The sequence below is a fragment of the Opisthorchis viverrini genome (genome assembly GCF_000715545.1).
Source record: "Opisthorchis viverrini unplaced genomic scaffold opera_v5_157, whole genome shotgun sequence".
NCBI classification, from domain to species: domain Eukaryota; kingdom Metazoa; phylum Platyhelminthes; class Trematoda; order Opisthorchiida; family Opisthorchiidae; genus Opisthorchis; species Opisthorchis viverrini.
Genome location: NW_008751813.1, coordinates 418,825 through 429,487, shown reverse-complemented (window position 1 = coordinate 429,487; position 10,663 = coordinate 418,825).

The following is a 10,663-nucleotide window of genomic DNA, read 5'->3' as shown; positions in this document are numbered from 1 at the left end:
AGGAAGCAAAACTCTAATCTGCATCTTAGTTACAAAAACTGGACACAGATCTTCTCCCGAACGAGTCTTCCTGGAGATTCATTGCCTCCAATCATTCGTCGGTCGAATGAAAGCAAATGTTACAAAGTGGCCCCGCGAATTCCGCAGCAGAATCCCCCTTTTCAATCGACGCAAAGCGAAATTCTACAAAAAGCACGTACTACTCGCGTGCCTCCCGATCAGTAGTATCACCGTTACACACCCCCACTCCTTAAAGCTCGTTCGCATGCCACCGATTTTCATTTACCTCCGTCAGGTCGGCTTCGGCAGCGGGTCTACTCGGCCGCTCTTCGGGTGTATCATGCCACTTGCGAAGCTGCGTCCCATTCACTACTTTCGATCCCCAACCATCTTGAATGGTATAGACGTTCCCCCGACGGTCGGTGACGACAAACGGCCCTTGCCATCGACTGCCCAGCTTCCGCGACCCCAGTCCACTCCTTCCAGGATTCTGGTGATCCTTCCACTTGACCTTCGTGCCTATGGGGAACGTTCGGACCTTTCTACTTGCCGTTTTCTGCCTAGTCCTTTCCTGAACGGCGGTCAAATTTTCTCGAGCTCTCTTTCTTTCTTCCTCTAGCTCCTCCGGAGACAAGCGTGTTGCCGGCCACAACCCAATTTCCTGATCAACCGGAAGGCGCGGATGTCGACCGTACATTAACATAAACGGGGACTTGCCTGTGGTTGACTGCGTGGAAGCACGATGAGCTAACAACACCATTGGCAAGTTCATTTCCCAGTCACCTCCTTTGGCCGCAAGCCACTCCTTGATCGTTCGGTTATTACGTTCGGTCAGGCCATTTGTTTGCGGGTGGTATGGTGCCGTCCTTAGCCGTCTGATACCCAGCTTCTGCAAGCAATTACGAAGCTCTTCGCTCTCGAAGCAAGGCCCCTGATCGGTTAGGATCATTTTTGGCACCCCATGGTTGGCCACAATGTGATGCATTACCACTCCGCTGATCGTCGTCGCCCGCTGATTCGGCACGGCTGCCGCCTCAATCCATCGCGACAGGTGTTCTGTCATCATCACGATGTATTGGTTCCCACTGGTTGTCACCGGAAAGGGGCCCATGACGTCAACTGACCACAACTCGCCGATTTCTGAGACAGGAATGGGTTCCATGGGATGGGTTGCCCCTGTCGTATCCGCTTTCATTAGTTGACAACGCTTACAGGACACCACATAATCCATCACCTCACTTCTCATCCCGGGCCAGTAGGCCCTCTGCCGAAGTAGGTCGTATGTCTTGGTGCACCCTGTATGTGCCATCTCATGGCATTCAACGATGAGATTCCGTCTCAAGACGCGAGGTATCACGGGCAGCACAACATCTGAATCAGTGGCGTTCCAGGAAATTATGCCAGCTTCATTCAGCCTCAGCCGATCAAAGTGACTCTGGAACGCTTCTAATTCCTTGTCTCCCTCTCCGTTCTCAATGTTCCTTCCATCCAACAAGGCGGCTGCAACCTTTTGTAACACCGGATCCTGCCGTTGGAGTTGCACCAACTTTCCGGGATCCAGTTCGACGACGAGGCCATTGGCTCCAATCATGATCTTGGGGACCTCATCTTCAGCCTCTGGCCTTGACAGCCAATCAGCCAAGTGGTTCTCCTTCCCGGGCACGTGCTGGATTGTGAAGTCGTACTCTTGCAACCGGAGTGCCCAGCGTGCGAGCTTCCCGCGAGGATCTCTGGTGGTCCTGATCCACTCCAGGGGTTTGTGATCGGTTTCGACATGAAACCTTTGCCCAAGCAGATATGGTCTCCACTTATCCAGGGCCCAGACAATCGCTAAACATTCCTTCTCAATGGTGGAGTACTTCTGTTCAGCGTTAGTCAGGACGCGACTGGCATATTCGATAACTCCATTCCTCTGCTTTAGGACTGCGCCGATACCGCGATCACTGGCGTCCGTTGCAACAATGAACATCTCTCCGACCCTGGGAAGTTTGAGGGTCAGTTGCTGATCCGACATCCGCGCTTTGACACGCTCAAAAGCTTCATGTGCTTCTCCGGTCCATTCGAATTTCCGATTTTGACCGAGCAAATCGTACAGTGGCGCAGCGATCTTGTTGAAATCCTTAACGAACCGGCTGTAGTATGCTGCTCGTCCAAGAAACTGCCGTAGAGACCGCTTTGAATTGGGAACAGCACAATCCTTGATCTTTGCTAATTTTTCGGGCAGTGGGCTAACTTCTCCCTCACCCACTTTATGCCCCAGCAGTGTCACCGAACTCCGAGCGAGCTGTGTCTTGGCTTCATTTATCCGCAGGCCAGCTTCCCGGATCCGCTCCAACACAGCCTTCAAGTGAACTACGTGCTCTGGTTCCGAATTGCTGTACACAACGATATCGTCTCCGTACACGGCAACATTCTGGAGTCCCTTGGTTACACGAAGCATCAAGCGCCGGAATGTGAATGGTGCCCCGGACAAACCAAACGGCATTCGTCTAAATTGATATTGGATGTCCCCAACCGTAAACGCCGTTTTCTCCCGGTCCTCCTCCTTGATAGGTAGTTGCCAATATCCGGAACGCAAGTCGAACACAGTAAAGTATCGGGAGTGCTGGAGGGAATCGAAAATCTCTGCAACCGAAGGCACAGCCACAACCCGATTTACGGTCAGTTCATTCAAGCGCCGGAAATCCACGCAAAACCTGTATTTTCCGTTCGTCTTCCTTACAAGCACAACTGGGGAATTGTACGCACTGTTGGCTTCTTCGATTATACCGTTCTTCAACATCTCCTGAATCTGTCTATGGACCTCCTCCCGTAGATGGAGCGGCAACGGACGGGGGCCATAAGGTCGAAAGCGTTCTGATGACAGAGGAATTTCGTGTTCAATCCACGGGCAGAAGCCAAACGGATCCTCATCGCCCGTAAACAGTTCGGAATATTCCTCAACCACGGCCCGTATTGACGATACATTACAAGACGGAAGTTTTCGGACACACAGCTCCCTCACGACAGTGCCTGGATAACCTTCAAGCTTGATTGCGCCATACTTTGTCACCAGCCTTCCCTGCTTTAGGTCAATCACGGCATCTGTGCCCTTGAGAAAATCAGCTCCCAATATTGTCTGCTCTACGTCTGGGCTGATCAGGAACGCGTGCTGCACGGACTTGTCGCCTAGGCGTATCGAGTGCGTTGATAGTCCGTCAATCTTCAATCGATATCCGCCAACAGCTCGCACGGCTAACGCGCACGGTCTGTGTTCAGCTTGGTTCCCTCTTTGCCTCAGCGATACGCCCGCTCCGGTATCAATCAAACATAACTCCTTTTCCCCGTCTACCTCGACAATGGCTTGCACGGTAGCTTGTGTCAGTGCGCTAATCGCGACCCACCCAGGAAAAGAGGAGTACTCTAAAGTTTTATTGTGTATGAGCGATCGGTTACGGGGACACTGATTCTTCCAGTGGCCAGGCCTGCCACACATGTAGCACCGGCTGGTTCGAGTGTGCCTCCGCGATTCCGTCTTCACGGCCGCCAGCTGATCGGTGAGTTGGTCCACCCTGGTCTGCAGTTCCTCCACTGATGCAGCATCCCTGTTCTCCGGCGACTGCAACGTGGCCAGTGGTTCCTCGGGCAGCTCCCGGGCCAGACGCACCAGCTCCTCCACACTCAACTGGCCAGTTGCTCGTGCCAACCGTAACTGGGCACCAAGCGCGGGCTGCACACCTTCGACGAACTGATCCGACAGCAGCTGGTGTCGCGACACTCCGTCCAGCGTCGGCAAAGCGCGATCCAACAACTGCCGCAGGCCGGCGAAGAACACGGTCGGGTCCGATCCGGGTGCCATCCTGGCCGTCTTGAACCGCTTCATAACCTCCTGGCGGTCGGCCGGCGTGTCGAACTCCGCTTCAAGGGCTTTCTTCGTGGCGGCCCAGTCCATCTTCCGAGGGCCTCTTCTGGCCGCATCCAGGGTCGCCTTCGCCCGGCCCCTGAGGAGGGTCTTCAGCGCTGCCAACTTACCCCGGTCGGTCTCCAGCCCGGCAGCCTCCGCAACCTCCTCAAATTCCTCCAGGGAGGTCTGAACATCCCCATCCTCAAAGGGTTGCGGCCACGTGATCTTCATCCTTATCCTGGTCACGGCACCAAATGAAAGGGAGTAGGCCTTCGATGCGGAGTTATTTATTCAGAAATGCCAATTAACCGGTTACAGACCATTGAACAGGGCAGCAAAACACTAATCTGCATCTTAGTTACAAAAACTGGACACAGATCTCCCGAACGAGTCTTCCTAGAGATTCATTGCCACCACTCATTCGTCGGTCAAATAAAAGCAAATGTTACAAAGTGACCCCGCGAATTCCGCAACAGAATCCCCCTTTTCAATCGACGCAAAGCGAAATTCTACGAAAAACATACTACTCGCGTGCCTCCCGATCAGTAGTATCACCGTTACACTAGTATTATTCAGAACGTAAACGACGGGTAATCCAGCACCACTGGTTGTCAAAAAGGGTGTGATCTAATCCTTTGTTACCGATAACCAAACCTTTAAATAGAATGGTGTAACCAAACCTTTAGATACTGCCTAGCACTTGCCATCATTTTCGGAAGGACAAAAATTTGCGCCCATGCATTGGGTACTGGTGAAGCGTTGGCATTTGTCAGTGTCTGGGTTTCAGAGTAATTTCGGGAACACAGTCTGGACAGGGATTCTGTAAATGTCATAAGTGCAGCCTACAAAATGATCAACCGGTGTGATCATTGAACATCACTAAAAACATCGCCAACGATACAGAACAGTTTACACAACAGAATCCCGATACAGCATGGCCAGTCTTTCTGCCACAGTACTAATATCATAGATAGGACGGCGCGCATTAATCGCAATGAGGTCACATCACAATGGCCATCGGTTTGCCATTGACCACCACGTACCAGTTGACTGAAGTGCAAAAGTCGCGATCACATGATGCTCGTCAGAACGTGTTTTGACCCTCGTTTGGACAATGGTACAACACTGGTTTCAGTAATTGAGCTAAAATTTTTGATACAGTTTCACCCTTTTTCTTTGCTTACTTCGTGACGATGCCTGTTGGAGCATACAACCTGAACCAGGCCACTTGTGTACACCGGTGGTATTTGGACGTGGGCACGGCGACGGAGGCAGATGCGCAAGCAGCAGTCGATAGTGCGATGTTATTGTGACTGTTAGTATAATTTGATGGATTTGGATAACTCAGCGGGTCGATTATTCGGAGTGACGGATTCACGTTAAACATTGAAGTCGCAGTGTAACGGTGGATACTATGTAGCGACCCAGTCGCCCACATACTTGACTGTTCAACTCAGCCGCTCACTGGATCGCGAGGTTTGTCTTTTTTCTCATACGCACAAACACGTCGCATTAAGCTGACTCATCGGACATCGATTGTCTGCACCGCCTAGTCAGCGTAGCGACCAATCATGTGACGACGCGCCAACGTTTACGCACTGGGACCTACATAAAGAGAAACCAAACCCAGTCAAGACACACAGACTCGGGCGCGCGCAGGGAGCAGGACGTCAGCCTCTCCACAAGTCCACGGACAACCATGGAGTACGTGTAGCAGTCTAACTGCGGAGAAAAACACGTTCCCGCCGTCCGGACTTCCACCAAGGGACTCTCGCATCCGATAAGTTCCCTTTTTGACTTGCTCCCATTTCACATTGTATTTATTTTTATACGTGTCGCAGAAATACTAAAAGTTTTTATTAGTGCACATTCACCTTCTGACTTGTATTATGGCTATCATCTCCTGTGCACTAATAACTACTGATGAGGCGTGGTTTTCTCGTAAATCCGCTTCGCGTCCATTGAAAAGTGAGATTTATCACCGGGTTAGTGGAATCGCTTTGTAGCATTCGTTTGTGCTTGAGTGATGTTCAATGAGTATCCGGGAAAGTTCAAGAAGACGTGTTCGAGAAGAAGACGGATACACAGTTTTGATAAACGAGATGCATATGAGAGTTTGCTTCCCTGTCCAATGCTCTGTAAGTGTTCAGTTGGTGTTTTACAACTTCTTTTCATTTGGTGCCGCCGCCAGGATAAGGATGAAGATTCCGTCGCCACAACCCAATTTCCTGATCAACTGGAAGGCGCAGATGTCGACCGCACAACAGCATGAACGGGAACTTGCCCGTGGTTAGCTGTATGAAGCACGATGAGCTAGCATCACCATCGGCAGGTTCACTTCCCAGTCATCTCATTTGGCTGCCAGCCACGTTTTGATCGTTTGGCTATTACGTTCGATTAAATCATTTGTTTTCGGGTGGGATGGTGCCGTCCTTAGCTGTCTGATGCCCAGCTTCTGCAAGCAACTCCTAAACTCTTCGGTCTCAAAACAAGGCTCCTGATCGGTTGGGATCATTTTTGGCACCCCATGGTTGGCCACAATGCAATACCACTCCCCTGTTGATTGGACACGGCTGCCGCCTCGACCCACCGCAATAAGTGTTCTGTCATTGACACGATATATTACTTTCCGCTGGTTGTCACCGGAAAGGGGCGCATGACGTCAACTGACCATAACCCGCCAATTTCTGAGACAGGAATGAGTTTCATCGGATGGGTTGCCCCTGTTATATTCCCTTTCATCATTTGAAAACGCTTACAGGACACCACNGCGCGGATGTTGACTGTACATCAGCATAAACGGGGAGTTGCCTGTGTTTGGCTGTATGGAAGCACGATGAGCTAGCATCACCATCGGCAGGTTCACTTCCCAGTCATCTCATTTGGCTGCCAGCCACGTTTTGATCGTTTGGCTATTACGTTCGATTAAATCATTTGTTTTCGGGTGGGATGGTGCCGTCCTTAGCTGTCTGATGCCCAGCTTCTGCAAGCAACTCCTAAACTCTTCGGTCTCAAAACAAGGCTCCTGATCGGTTGGGATCATTTTTGGCACCCCATGGTTGGCCACGATGCATTACCACTCCCCCGTTGATTTGACGCGGCTGCCGCCTCGACACACCGCGACAAGTGTTCTGTCTTTGCCACGATATATTATTTCCCGCTGGTTGTCACCGGACCATAACTCGCCTATTTCTGGGACAGGAATGAGTTTCATCGGATGGGTTGCCCCTGTTATATCCCCTTCCATCAGTTGGCACCGCTTACAGGACACCACGTAATCCATCACCTCACTTCTCATCCCGGGCCGGTAGGCCCTCTGCCGAAGTAAGTCGTACGTCTTGGTGCACCCTGTGTGTGCCATCTCGTGGCATTTAACGATAAGCTTCTATCTCAAGACGCGGGGTATCACGGTCAGCACAACATCCGAATCGGTGGCGTTTCAGGATATTATGCCAGCTTCATTGAGACTCAGCGAATCGAAGTGACTATGGAATGTTTCCAATTCCTTGGCTCCCTCTCCGTTTTCAATTCCCTTTCCAACAAGGCGGCTGCAACCTTCCGTAACACAGGATCCTGCCGTTGGAGTTGCACCAACTCTCCGGGATCCAGTTCGACGACGAGTCCATTGGCTCCAATCATGATCTTGTGGGCCTCATCTTCGGCCTCTGGCCTTGACAGCCAATCAGCAAGGTGGTTCCACTTTCCTGGCACGTGCCGGATCGTGAAGTCGTACTCTTGCAACCAGAGTGCCCAGCGCACGAACTTTCCACGGGGATCTCTGGTGGCCCTGATACACTCCAGGGGTTTGTGACCGGTTTCTACATGAAATCTTTGTTCAAGCAGAGGTTTATCCAGTCTCCATCACTGGTTGTACGATAGTGCAACGTTATCAGGTCAGCTAGCTGAAAAACCGTGGTGTGATACCGTCTGGCCGGTCTTTACGCCCGAGTTCGATGCATCATGTAGTTTTCTGAACAGCCGTACCCCGATAAGCCATAGAGGATGGAAGTGACTGAGGGCATCCATGTCTTATGTTTGCTTCTAGGAATAAGTGCAGTTGTTTTCATAAAGGAAACTACTCACAAGGTTGCTGAAAACCAAATTAATTTGCGAATGAGTGTATTTCTCGAAAACAGTCAAATTTGGGTTCAAGTAGAAAACAAGGTTGACGGAAACTCGAGGGGACTGCGCCTACCTGATGAGCCCCAAAAAGGGCGAAATCGGTCGTGGGCTGTCGAAGAGTTTTCAGCAACCTTGTGAGTAGTTTCTTTTATGAAAATATACTGCGATATCTCGAATATTGTGCCAACTGAAACATGGGTGGCCTGTGTGCAGCACATTCAGTTGTAGAATATCATAAACGAGAGATTCAGTCCCCCGTGAAAACAAAATTGATTTGCAAATGAGTGTATTTCTCGACGTGCGGGCGTTCAGGTTGTTATCTATGCGGCTACCAGTTGACGTAAGCGTATGCGTGCTTCGAGGTGTTCGAGCAACAGTTGTGCCAGGTGTCGTGTGTCCGATTGAAGTGTTGTCAGATGACAGTTTGTTACTAGATGACACTGACAAAGACATCCCGGTCATAGAATGAAAAACTGCAGACATCCCAAAAAGGAGGAGAGTAGCAAAGCATATCATGCTGTTTCTTCGGCTGGTGTCTGTTACACAAAAAAGGCGAATACCAAAAGATCACCAAAACATCAGAGGCACGGTAGGAAAGATTGAGATCATATAATGCGAAATTTCAGCCTTTAAGAAAAGCACAAGAAATGTGTCGAAAACACTCATGTACAAGTGAAGTTACTTCAAACGACTGCAGAAGGTTAAAACAATGGTTCGTTTTTGTAACCTTTCTCAAGCGGAAACATTATCGAGGAACTATTTTAGCATGCATCCAGGGTGTTTTCCCTATCTGAAAGTATTGTACAATATTGGCGGTGTGCAGAAGATTGAAGAAAACCGAGATAGGTCTTCATACTAAAAATCGCTCCCGTATGCTACTGAATACAACGGCCGAGGAACGTAACATTTTGAGGGGGTTACGTACACAAGTAGATGTTTTTGGCAGACGTAAAATTTCGGAAAAGCTCCAGCATTCAAATCTACTGATGGAAGATAGCAGTCCGCTTCATTAGCTGTCGGAATCGTGCAACATCTTCCTAATATTTCGTCACGTCCTACAAGTAGCGACAGTACCGCCCCAAGATTAATGAAATTATCTCACAAGAGGAAACGCCATAATAGCGATACCCTTTGCCATGTGTACGAATATCATAGCGGACTTCCAAACAAAAGGAGCCCACGGTTGTACCATTCTCTGCATCAACCAGTTACGTCACCGTTTGATACGGATGTGACACAATCCGTTTTACCACTAGTTTAAGAAGTATTTCGGACACTAGACGTAGTTGCAATATATAGCAATATATAGCTAGACACAAATACAGACCGACGCACAACAAAACATTATTTTTTTACTTTCATCATTTGTCATTGTGATGTTGTAGTACATATCCGCAACAGGGATTTCCGTTGTTGTTCAGTACGAGTCTAACTAGGTACTGCCCTTTCCACGACAAGCACACAGAATCCTTTACTGACGAACTAGTCTGTAACACCGAGTCCCTTTTATCCATTTGACCGGAAAGTCATTTGAACCCAACCTCGGCACTTCCAGTACTCCTGTCTAAGCTTGGGCAAAGTGGCACGGTCTAAACCCTCGTGCTTTTTTCGGGAGGAATGGCAGCAGGGTACCAGAAGGGTATTGCTACTGAACGACTGTTAGTTTATTATTCGAGTTATACTGCTAGAAGACAGAGGCTGAAGGATGTTGAAATTTTGCTTGTCTTCAATCGCAACACCAAAAGCAATCAATTTGACATCATTAATAGGGATAAATAGTAACCAAAACGTGGGACAAAGCCAACTGTACGGTAAGTCAATCAGGCCCAGTGCTTAAGTCCAAGGCAAGCTAATGGCTTGTATCAAGGTCTTTCATGCGAACAAGATGGGTCAGTAAACATGGCCTTACTAAGAGTGCGCACAATTCTGAACGCTGTAGTGGGGTCAGCTCTCCGTTCAGTAGATAGAATGTGTTTGGCGGTCGAGGCAGGTATCCGAGTTTCAGCTTGTGAAGTGGCACACAAGTTGTGAGGCAGGGAGACTGGATACAATACGACCAATCACAGCACGTAATTTGTGTCATATGGCTGAGGCTAACTGATCTTCCTTCAAGTGCAGCCTCATAAAAACCTCCTCCCTTTTTACTGAGTAGTCAGGCCCCGCTTATACCGTAGTGTGCAACGAATGCTGATGAGGTTCTCTGGGTAACCATTGGAAGTCAGCATCCTTTTTAAGAGATCTTCTTCCTAGAGAGAGTTAGTACAAATACGTCTCGTGCAGTCAAACAAAATGCACACCAGGCTTGTTCTATAGACTGAACGAGCAAAATTGTTAATACTGTAATTATTGCTCAGTCAATGAGGGTTCACGGTACACTGAACACTTGAAGCTGCCATATGGGCCTCCGGCAATCAGAATACCCAAAACTGCAACTGTTACCAATTTCTCTAGCGGTTGTACAGTTTCTCAAGGTGGTCATCATCATCATCAAAGGCAGCAACATCCCGGTTGTACATTTCTCAAGGTGGTCATCATCATCATCAAAGGCAGCAACATCAGTGTTGACATGGATGCATCACTGCCGTACAACCATAAAGGTTGTCTAGTTATATATATATATATATATATATATATATATACATATATATATATAATAAC